This window comes from Aegilops tauschii, chromosome 7 (assembly GCF_002575655.3).
Source record: "Aegilops tauschii subsp. strangulata cultivar AL8/78 chromosome 7, Aet v6.0, whole genome shotgun sequence".
NCBI lineage: Eukaryota > Viridiplantae > Streptophyta > Magnoliopsida > Poales > Poaceae > Aegilops > Aegilops tauschii.
Window position 1 is genome coordinate 120,004,148 of NC_053041.3, and position 12,253 is coordinate 120,016,400.

A 12,253-nucleotide genomic window follows, 5' to 3' on the forward strand; every position below is an offset into this window, starting at 1 on the left:
AAAGAAAAGATAAGGAAGCGAATACATCATACGATGAGCCAAAGCGCCACATAGTTCTTTCAGGAAAAAGGGACATTGTGGGAGTGGAGGGCAAGACAGACATGTCTGAAGATTATGAAAAGTTTCATGAAATTCCTCCCTTCAAAGTCAAGGCTGACCCAAGCATCCTGATAAACGATGAAGATTATCCATGGTTACGCCGCAATAAGCAAATGACACAAGCAAAGAAAAAGTGAAGACTTTCTCCCGCAACTATTATGATGATACCATGCCAACTTTGTAATAGACGAGTATGATACCATTGTCCATTTTGTACAAGAAGTGCATCTAGTTTTTGCCGTAACCCTCTCAACTTTCTTGCACATGCTATGTGGATGAAATGATGATACCATGCCAACTTTCAACCTTTTCAGAGTTCATTTGAAATGCTTTTCAATTTTAGGGTCTTATAGCTCAAAATAATTAGTAAATGCATGAAAAATAACAGGCCAAAAATTAAAAATTATGCCACCTACTGGGCCACCACGGCCTGAATACGATTAGAAACCCATCCATGAGCCAGGATTCAGGCCCGCAGAAGGCCCAGTAGGCCCACAGGCATGTACAGAGAGGTTAGGCCCGTAAGCCTGCTTTAGAGAGGAGCTCGACAGCTCAGGCGCACCGCACCTTATAAACAGGTGCGGCTCTCTCTCAGCTAGCGAGGTGGGACTAAACTCACTACCACGCCGCTGTGCAAGGCCATTGGTCCCGGTTGGTGGCACGAACCGGGACCAATTCCACCCTTTGGTCCCTGTTGGTGCCACGAACCGGTACTAATGAGGCTGTGGCCCCACGAGTACCTTTAGTACCGGTTCGTGGCATGAACCGGTACTAGAGTTTCTTACTAAGCAGTTTTTTAGTCCCACCTCGCTAGCTGAGAGGCACTACGAGCGGTTTATAAGCCCTGAGTGCAGAGACGATGAAGAAGAGGCGCAATGCTCACGTTGCTTAGCTTCAAGCCTTGAGGAATAAGGTAGACTGCATGGAGCTATGTGCAGTGCAGTCTACACTATTCTGAAAGGCTTGAAGCAAATCAACGAGCATTGCGCCTCTTTTTTATTTTTAATAACTTATCACAACTCCGGACTTCTTGTGTTTCGACAAAATAAAATAAACTTTAATAAAATTTATGAAACTAAAATTAACAAAGTATTTTCTGTTCAAAACATTATAAGAAACCTCTATTATTATTGAAACTAAAATCATATAAAATTGATGCAACTAAAATTATCGAAGTATTTTCTGTTCAAAATCATTAAAAGCAAAAAGAATTTTCATAAAGAACTTTTTTTGATAGACACTTTAATAGCAAAAAGAATTATCATAAAGTAAAATAAATAAGTAATTAGAAACAAAATAAAATAAAATAAATAAGTTTTTTGTTGTAAGTAGAAACAAAACAAAATAAATAAAGCAAAAAAGAAAACAAAAAAACTAAATACAGCAAAACAAATCATAAAGAACTTTTTTTGATAGAAACTTTAATAGCAAAAAGAATTATCATAAAGTAAAATAAATAATTAATTAGAAACAAAATAAAATAAAATAAATAAATTTTTTGTTGTAAGTAGAAACAAAACAAAATAAATAAAGCAAAAAAGAAAACAAAAAAACTAAATACAGCAAAAAAAAATATTGGGGCGTTGCCCGCTTGGCCTTCCAACCCTCAGGTTTGCAAATACAGGCCCAGAAGGGCTAGGAGGCTAAACGGGCAGCGTGCCAAAGTTAGGCCCAGAAGCTTGCTATAGAGAGGAGTTCGAAACAGCAGCCGCGCCGCGGCTTTTAAACTGGTGCGGGCGCCCCTCGGCTGGCGAGGTGGGACTAAACTTTTGGCCGCGATGCGGGCAGCAAGAGGCCTTTGGTCCCGGTTCGTGGCACCAACCGGGACCAATGCCCCCCTTTAGTCCCGGTTGGTGCCACCAACCGGGACCAAAGGCCGCCGCTTCCCGCCCTTTGCGCTGCTGAAAAGGGACCTTTGGTCCCGGTTGGTGGCACCAACCGGGACTAAAGGGTGGCATTGGTCCCGGTTGGTGCCACGAACCAGGACCAATGCCCTTGCTATATAACCAGGACTTGTGAAAATTTCACATCTCCCTCGCCTCCCTCGCCAGTTGCCCCCGCCGCTAGGCTGCCCAAATCGCTCGCGCGCTCCTCGTCGCCGTCGCCGCCGCCGGCCGCCATCCCCGTCTCCCCGTGCCCCTGCCCCGCGCCCGAGCCCACGCCGCCGCCGCCCCGTGCCCCTGCCCCGTCCCCGAGCACGCACGGTCGCGCCCCTGCGCCCCGGCCCGCCCCCACCATTGTCGTCGTCGCCGGCGCCCGCCCCCACTGCCGCCCCTGCCTCGACGCCGCCCCTCCTCCCCGTTCGGTCCGGCTCCGGCGACCCCCTTTCCTCCCTGTCCCCTCGATCCTCTTCATATAATTTTTTTCATATAATTTTTTTTCATATGCATATGTTGATTATATGGATGGATGGATGATGTATATGTTCATTATATGGATGGATGGATGATGTATGCTTTTTTTCATATAATTTTTTTAGCCAGATTTTTAGAATTTTTTAGGCAGATTTTTAGAATTTTTTGTGTATGTATGTTATGTTTATATGTATGTATGTATGTTCATATGTATGTATGTTTATATGCAAAGCATATGCAAAGAAAATGTATGAATGGTCATATGCAAAGAAAAATGTATGTATGGTCATATGCAAAGAAAATGTATGTATGTATGTTCATATGAAAGAAAAATGTATGTATGTATGTTCATATGCATATGCAAAGAAAATGTATATTCATATGCATATGCAAAGAAAATGTATGTTCATATATATGATGATATGTTCATATAAAAAGGAAAATAAGAAGAGGAAGAAAGGAGAAGAAGAGGAGAGGAAGAAGAGGAGAAGAAGAAAGGAATAGAAGAGAAGAAGAAAAAATAGTCTTTTTTTCTTCTTTTTTTTCTTCGATCTTCTCCTCTATTCCTTTTCTTCTTCTCCTCTTTTTATTTCTTCTTCGTTTTCTTATGTTTTATCGGGTCTGTCATCGTTGATATACCCCTCTCCCGATAACTTCAACACGAGGGGGGTCGATATACCCCCTCCCCGCCGATAATATTATTTTCCCATGTACGTATGTCGTCGTTGTCGATATAAACCCCTCCCGATAACTTCAACACGTGGGGGGGGGTCGATATACCCCCTCCCCGATAACATTATTTTCCCATGTATGTATGTCGTCGTTGTCGATATATATAACTCCCTCCCAGATAACTTCGACATGATGGACGGTCGATATTTATACCCCCTCTCGACCGTGATAACTTATACCACGGGAGCACCCCCCGGCCCTCTCGCTCGACCAAAACTCTCGAGGACACCCAAACCCTAGAAAAAACGATGTCGGTCTCCTACCCCCTCCCGTCGCGCCCCTACCCTTGAAGCGTTGCCTAGGCCACCCCAAATCCGGAATAAGCTAGGTCTATGTTTGCACTAATATATCCACCTGCTGTCATGTTTGTGTAATAATTGCCATGTTGTAATATTTGCAGAAACAATGGAGCACGGACGAGACGAGCAAGCAGAAGAGGTGTTGGGGGACATAATCTTAGCCGGAGGTGATATCTTGTCGTATCTTAACGACAATGATGGTCTGGAAGAACAGGGTGAAGAAGCAGGCTACGGTGATCGAAGAGTGGAGGAGGAAAGACATGATTATGATGGCTCCGGTGACCCAATGCTGGTGCAAGAAGGAGCCCGTGGTGACGGCTCCGGTGACCGAACAGAGTCCGGCCAGGTAAATATATTAGTTAAGCCTGTGCTGACTAGCTAATTGATGCATTCATTGTTTTGGTATGTACACATATTAATTAACACTCGTCTTTCTTCTTTTTTCTAGCCCTCCGGATCGAGCACAACTGCGGTAAAGAGACGAGGCCCGAAGAGAAAGTTGCGCTCGGATGAAAGGTTCGAGATCACAGCAATCGCGCGCGACGGCCAACCGATTGAACCCATCCGGACAAAGGATGCATTTGCTGCTCAGTGCGGGGTTCTAGTTAGGGACAAGATCCCGATCAGCATCCACCAATGGTATAAGCCTAAGAAGGAAGACCCTGAGGTGTCTTATGTCAATGATATGCAGAAAGATGATCTTTGGACTGAGCTGAAGGCAAATTTCACCCTACCGCCAGAGGAGGATCCGGAGAAGCCAGTTATAGAGCAATTAATCAAGTCTCATGCTCTTAAGAAGATGGCAGACCTATTCAGGAGGTGGAAGAATGAGCTGAAAACGTTTATCGACAAAGAAGAGACACCAGAATTCATCGGCCGGTATGAGAAGATCAGAGATCACTGGCCCGCATTTGTGGCCCACAAGACATCGAAAAAGAGTAAGAAGATGTCAGCGACAAACAAGAAGAATGCTGCAAAGAAGAAGCTTCACCATCGCACGGGGTCAGGTGGCTACCTCAAAGCCCGACCTAAGTGGGCCAAGGCTGAGAATGATCTGCTTGAAAAAGGGATCGAACCACAGACAATGAACTGGACAGACCTTTGCCGGACTTGGTTCTTCGGGGCTGGCGGAACCTTGGACCCTGTATCAGGGAGGTGCGTTGGACGAACGAGCTTTTGAGAATACCAGTCAAGAAGATTCAGCAATATATCGGTGCAGCGCAGGAAGGGACGTTCGTTCCAGACAGAGAGAACGACGAGCTCACAATGGCCCTCGGGAATCCTGAGCACCCTGGACGGACACGAGGCACGCCAGGCTCCGTTCCGTGGAAGGCTAGTTTTCCGGACGCGGGTGGTTACAAAAGCCAGGAGAGGAGGAAAAAAGTGGAGCAAATCCAAATTCAGAAGCTGCACGAAAGGGTTCAAGCGCTAGAGGAACGAGACGGCAATCGACATGCCGAAACTGCCCCCGAAGCTACACCGCCATCTCAGCGGAGAAGCAGCGTGGCTTCCACCGAGCTGCTTCAGCTGGAGCATGCGGCTCCTGCTAGCTACCCCGTGGATGCTATCACGGAGTCTCAACATTGCCACCTTATGGCGGAATGGCAGAACTTCAAAGTCAAGGCGGTTGTTGGCTCTGTTTTACCTCCTGAACCCGGCGCAACCTACCACTGCCGGCCGATTCCAGAAGGATATGCTAGGGTGATGGTGGATGAAATAACGGAGGGATTTGAGGAGCTCCAGCTTGACCACCCTACCGGTGAAGGGGAGACTCGGCTGGGTTCTGCTCTGAAGACTCCATGCCTATGGCGGAAGGAGCTCATCAAGCTTCCGAACTGGACGGCTCCGGCGAGTAAGGGCACTCCGCCTCCTCCTCCGCCTCCTCCTCCGGCGAGTGATCAGGGCACTCAGCCTCCTTCTCCGGCACGTGGCGGCACTCCGCCTCCTTCTCCGCCAGCGCCGGCGCGCCAGAGCACCCAGCCTCCTCCTTCTCCGCCTCATCAGCAAGGGCGGAAGAGACCCGCCGCCGCTACGGCTGCTCCGGCGCGTCGTAGTCCTTCTCCTCCGCCTCGTAAGCAAGGAAAGAAGATAGCCGCAGCCGCTCCGTCTGCTCTGCCGGCGTCTAGCAGTACAGCTGCCAGAGGCGGGAGGCAATACAGATTCGGTCCTTCTCTGAAGACTCCAGAGAAGTTACCATACGAGAGGACCGAGGAGGAAACCAGGAAGATCGTGCGAGCCGAAGTGACAAACTTCTTTGAAGGGGCGAAAGCAAAGAAACATCCACCTCCGGAGGAGAAGGTAGATCCGGTGAAAGCAAAGCGCACTCTGGCTGCCCTGACAAAACCACCAAAGTCTCCGCCGAGAGGCAACTATGAGCGCATTCTTGCAAAGACATATGCCGAAGCGGAGCGATCGGGAAGTACTGTCAGTGATCAAAGTTAAAAGAACGACGAGCTGGGAAAAAAATTGCCTAGCTCGGCGAACAAGCGACCAATCGTGCCCCCGCTCAAGGTGTCAAAAGACATCGTCGCTAATGATCCGAGTATGGTGCCCGGTTATAGCAATCTTGGAGATTACCTGCCCGACGATGTACATTATGAAATCATGGAGGTGGACGAACACAAATACCATTACGGGAAGCCTCTCGTCAAAGATGAAAAATCTCTAACAACGATGATGCGAAGACTACATGATTGGTACATGAAAACCTGCAGAGAGTCTGATGGGATGAATACTTTGACGCTGAGAGTTAAACCGGAGCATGACCTCGTTGGAATTGATCTGCTGAATGTTCCATTTGAGGATTTCTTCCAGTTTTACAATCAAAAGGCCCTCGATAAAACAACGATCACATGCTACTGTCTGTAAGTAGTACTACTTCTGTCATTAAGTCTCTCTATATAGGTCAGCTCTTTCATTGCATGTATTTATAATTATCCTCACTATATTATGCAGATTGAAGATCGCCGAATTGAAGAAAAGACAAATCGGTGATATTGGGTTCATTAACACAAATCTCATAGATGCATATACGGTTGAAAAACATCCCAAAGAAGCCGAGGCCAACTTGCTACAATCGTTGGTATTAAATCAAAACAAAGATATAATACTCTTTCCTTACAACTTCAAGTGAGTGTTACTGTCTTGTGCATATTCGGTTTCCCTTATTAGTCCAGGTTATGGTAATGTAATTGATGACTTATGCATGCATGTGCAGCTTCCACTATATTCTCCTAGAGATTAAGCTTGAGCAGGGAGTAGTAACCGTCTTAGACTCGAGACGAAAAGATCCCCAGGACTATGCGAACATGACTCAAATGCTCGAGAAGTAAGTTAAATCGATCATTATCCACCATATCAGCAACTTTGTTCATTTCCTAATATCAAGTAATTGTTTTCTTTGTCTGGCAGGGTTTGGAGAAAATTCACCACAAAAGCTCCGGAACTGCCGAAGAAGCTGCAATTTAATCACCCGAAAGTAAGTACTATAGTAGCATGTTCCGCGCATATCCTAGTGATTCAAGCGCTAGTTTCATCACCATTTAGCATGCTTGCTTATCAGTTTGATTGACCTCTATTTCTTGTAAAGTGGTTGTGGCAGGAACCCGGGAATAATTACTGTGGATACTACGTTTGCGAGTCCATCCGCTACACGACCTGTGAGCGGGGCTACACTGAAGAACAATATGAAGTGCGTAAGCAATAATATTCACAATTTTATTTTATTACGATCATTTGTGTTGAGTTTCATTTATTCATATATATATGTATTGACCCCCTTCTTCAAATTAGATGTTTCGGAAGCGGGATGAACTCCTAGCACCAGATCGTATGCGAGGAATTCAAGAGGAATTGGCGGCATTCTTCCTTGACCACGTGATCGCTGAAAACGGAGAATACTATGTGGACCCTGTGTTCCTACAATTTAATTAGGAGATTGTATTGTAAGAGATAATTATTGTATATATTGAAGGAAATATGCCCTAGAGGCAATAATAAAGTATTATATATTTCCTTATATCATGATAAATGTTTATTATTCATGCTAGAATTGTATTAACCGGAAACATAATACATGTGTGAATACATAGACAAACAGAGTGTCACTAGTATGCCTCTACTTGACTAGCTCGTTAATCAAAGATGGTTATGTTTCCTAGCCATAGACATGAGTTGTCATTTGATTAACGGGATCACCTCATTAGGAGAATGACGTGATTGACATGACCCATTCCGTTAGCTTAGCACCCGATCGTTTAGTATGTTGCTATTGCTTTCTTCATGACTTATACATGTTCCTATGACTATGAGATTATGCAACTCCCGTTTACCGGAGGAACACTTTGTGTGCTACCAAACGTCACAACGTAAATGGGTGATTATAAAGGTGCTCTACATGTGTCTCCAAAGGTACTTGTTGGGTTGGCGTATTTCGAGATTAGGATTTGTCACTCCGATTGTCGGAGAGGTATCTCTGGGCCCACTCGGTAATGCACATCACTATAAGCCTTGCAAGCATTGTGACTAATGAGTTAGTTGCGGGATGATGTATTACGGAATGAGTAAAGAGACTTGCCGGTAACGAGATTGAACTAGGTATCGAGATACCGACGATCGAATCTCGGGCAAGTAACATACCGATGACAAAGGGAACAACGTATGTTGTTATGCGATCTGACCGATAAAGATCTTTGTAGAATATGTGGGAGCCAATATGGGCATCCAGGTCCCGCTATTGGTTATTGACCGGAGAGGTGTCTCGATCATGTCTACATAGTTCTTGAACCCGAAGGGTCCGCACGCTTAAAGTTACGATGACAGTTATATTATGAGTTTATATGTCTTGATGTACCAAAGGTTTTTCGGAGTCCCGGATGTGATCACGGACATGACGAGGAGTCTCGAAATGGTCGAGACATAAAGATTGATATATTGGACGACTATATTCGGACACCGGAAGTGTTCCGGAGAAGTTTCGGATTAAACCGGAGTGCCGGAGGGTTACCGGAACCCCCCGGGGAAGTATTGGGCCTTAGTGGGCCTTGAGGGGAGAGAGAGGGCAGCAGCCAGGAGGTGGTGCGCCCCCTCCCAGGAGGAATCCTAGTTGGACTAGGAGAGGGGGGCGCAGCCCCCTTTCCCTCTCCCTCTCCCTCTCTTTCCTTCCCCCCTCTTTTCCTAGTAGGACTAGGAAAGGGGAGTCCTACTCCTACTAGGAGGAGGACTCCCCCCTCTCTCCTTGGCGCGCCTAGGGCAGCCGGCCTCCCCCTTGCTCCTTTATATACGGGGGCAGGGGGCACCTCTTAAACACTTGATATACGATATTTTAGCCGTGTGCGATGCCCCCCTCCACCATATTACACCTCGATAATACCGTTGCGGAGCTTAGGCGAAGCCCTGCGTCGGTGGAACATCATCATCGTCACCACGCCATCGTGCTGACAAAACTCTCCCTCAACACTCGGCTAGATCGGAGTTCGAGGGACGTCATCGAGCTGAACGTGTGTAGAACTCGGAGGTGCCGTGCGTTCGGTACTTGATCGGTCGGATCGTGAAGACGTACGGCTACATCAACCGCGTTGTGATAACGCTTCCGCTGTCGGTCTACGAGGGTACGTGGACAACACTCTCCCCTCTCGTTGCTATGCATCACCATGATCTTGCGTGTGCATAGGAAAACTGTTGAAATTACTACGTTCCCCAACAGTGGCATCCGAGCCTGGTTTTATGCGTTGATGCTATGCACGAGTAGAACACAAGTGAGTTGTGGGCGATATAAGTCATACTGCTTACCAGCATGTCATACTTTGGTTCAGCGGTATTGTGAGATGAAGCGGCCCGGACCGACATTACGCGTACGCTTACGCGAGACTGGTTTCACCGTTGCGAGCACTCGTTGCTTAAAGGTGACCGGCGAGTGTCTGTCTCTCTCACTTTAGTTGAACCGAGTGTGGCTACGCCCGGTCCTTGCGAAGGTTAAAACAGCACCAACTTGACAAACTATCGTTGTGGTTTTGATGCGTAGGTAAGAACGGTTCTTGCTAAGCCCGTAGCAGCCACGTAAAACTTGCAACAACAAAGTAGAGGACGTCTAACTTGTTTTTGCAGGGCATGTTGTGATGTGATATGGTCAAGACATGATGTGATATAATTTGTTGTATGAGATGATCATGTTTTGTAACCGAGTTATCGGCAACTGGCAGGAGCCATATGGTTGTCGCTTTATTGTATGAGATGCAATCACCATGTAATAGTTTTACTTTATCACTAAGCAGTAGCGATAGTCGTAAAAGCAATTAGTTGGCGAGACGACAACGATACTACGATGGAGATCAAGGTGTCGTGCCGGTGATGATGGTGATCATGACGGTGCTTCAGAGATGGAGATCACGAACACGGTGCTTCGGAGATGGAGATCACAAGCACAAGATGATGATGGCCATATCATATCACTTATATTGATTGCATGTGATGTTAATCCTTTATGCATCTTATCTTGCTTTGATTGACAGTAGCATTATAAGATGATCTCTCACTAAAATTTCAAGATAAAAGTGTTCTCCCTGAGTATGCACCGTTGCGAAAGTTCTTCGTGCTGAGACACCACATGATGATCGGGTGTGATAGGCTCTACGTTCAAATACAACGGGTGCAAAACAGTTGCACACGCGGAATACTCAGGTTAAACTTGACGAGCCTAGCATATGCAGATATGGTCTCGGAACACGGAGACCGAAAGGTCGAGCGTGAATCATATAGTAGATATGATCAACATAGTGATGTTCACCATTGAAACTACTCCATCTCACGTGATGATCGGACATGGTTTAGTTGATTTGGATCACGTAATCACTTAGATGATTAGAGGGATATCTATCTAAGTGGGAGTTCTTAAGTAATTTGATTAATTGAACTTAAATTTATCATGAACTTAGTACCTGATAGTATCTTGCTTGTCTATGTTAATTGTAGATAAATGGCCCATGCTGTTGTTCCGTTGAATTTTAATGCGTTCCTTGAGAAAGCTAAGTTGAAAGATGATGGTAGCAATTACACGGACTGGGTCCGTAACTTGAGGATTATCCTCATTGCTGCACAGAAGAATTACGTCCTGGAAGCACCGCTAGGTGCCAGGCCTCCTGCAAGAGCTACGCCAGAAGTTATGAACGTCTGGCAGAGCAAAGCTGATGACTACTCAATAGTTCAGTGTGCCATGCTTTACGGCTTAGAACCGGGTCTTCAACGATGTTTTGAACGTCATGGAGCATATGAGATGTTCCAGGAGTTGAAGTTAATATTTCAAGCAAATGCCCGGATTGAGAGATATGAAGTCTCCAATAAGTTCTATAGCTGCAAGATGGAAGAGAATAGTTCTGTCAGTGAGCATATACTCAGAATGTCTGGGTATAATAATCACTTGATTCAACTGGGAGTTCAACTTCCGGATGATTGCTTCATTGACAGAATTCTTCAATCACTGCCACCAAGCTACAAGAGCTTCGTGATGAACTATAACATGCAAGGGATGGATAAGACAATTCCCGAGCTCTTCGCAATGCTAAAGGTAGCGGAGGTAGAAATCAAAAAGGAGCATCAAGTGTTGATGGTCAGTAAAACCACTAGTTTCAAGAAAAATGGCAAAGGGAAGAAGAAAGGGAACTTCAAGAAGAACAGCAAGCAAGTTGCTGTTCAGGAGAAGAAATCCAAGTCTGGACCTAAGCCTGAAACTGAGTGCTTCTACTGTAAGCAGATTGGTCACTGGAAGCGGAACTGCCCCAAGTATTTGGCGGATAAGAAGGATGGCAAGGTTAACAAAGGTATATGTGATATACATGTTATTGATGTGTACCTTACTAATACTCGCAGTAGCACCTGGGTATTTGATACTGGTTCTGTTGCTAATATTGGCAACTCGAAACAGGGGCTACGGATTAAGCGAAGATTGGCTAAGGATGAGGTGACGATGCGCGTGGGAAATGGTTCCAAAGTCGATGTGATCGCCGTCGGCACGCTACCTCTACATCTACCTTCGGGATTAGTTTTAGACCTAAATAATTGTTATTTGGTGCCAGCGTTGAGCATGAACATTATATCTGGATCTTGTTTAATGCGAGACGGTTATTCATTTAAATCAGAGAATAATGGTTGTTCTATTTATATGAATAATATCTTTTATGGTCATGCACCCTTGAAGAGTGGTCTATTTTTAATGAATCTCGATAGTAGTGATACACATATTCATAATGTCGAAGCCAAAAGATGCAGAGTTGATAATGACAGTGCAACTTATTTTTGGCACTGCCGTTTGGGTCATATCGGTGTAAAGCGCATGAAGAAACTCCATACTGATGGAATTTTGGAATCACTTGATTTTGAATCACTTGGTACTTGCGAACCGTGCCTCATGGGCAAGATGACCAAAACACCGTTCTCCGGAACTATGGAGAGAGCAACAGATTTGTTGAAAATCATACATACAGATGTATGTGGTTCGATGAATATTGAGGCTCGTGGCGGATATCGTTATTTTCTCACCTTCACAGATGATTTGAGCAGATATGGGTATATCTACTTAATGAAACATAAGTCTGAAACATTTGAAAAGTTCAAAGAATTTCAGAGTGAAGTTGAAAATCATCGTAACAAGAAAATAAAATTACTACGATCTGATCATGGAGGAGAATATTTGAGTTACGAGTTTGGCCTACATTTGAAACAATGCGGAATAGTTTCGCAACTCACGCCACCCGGAACACCACAGCGTAATGGTGT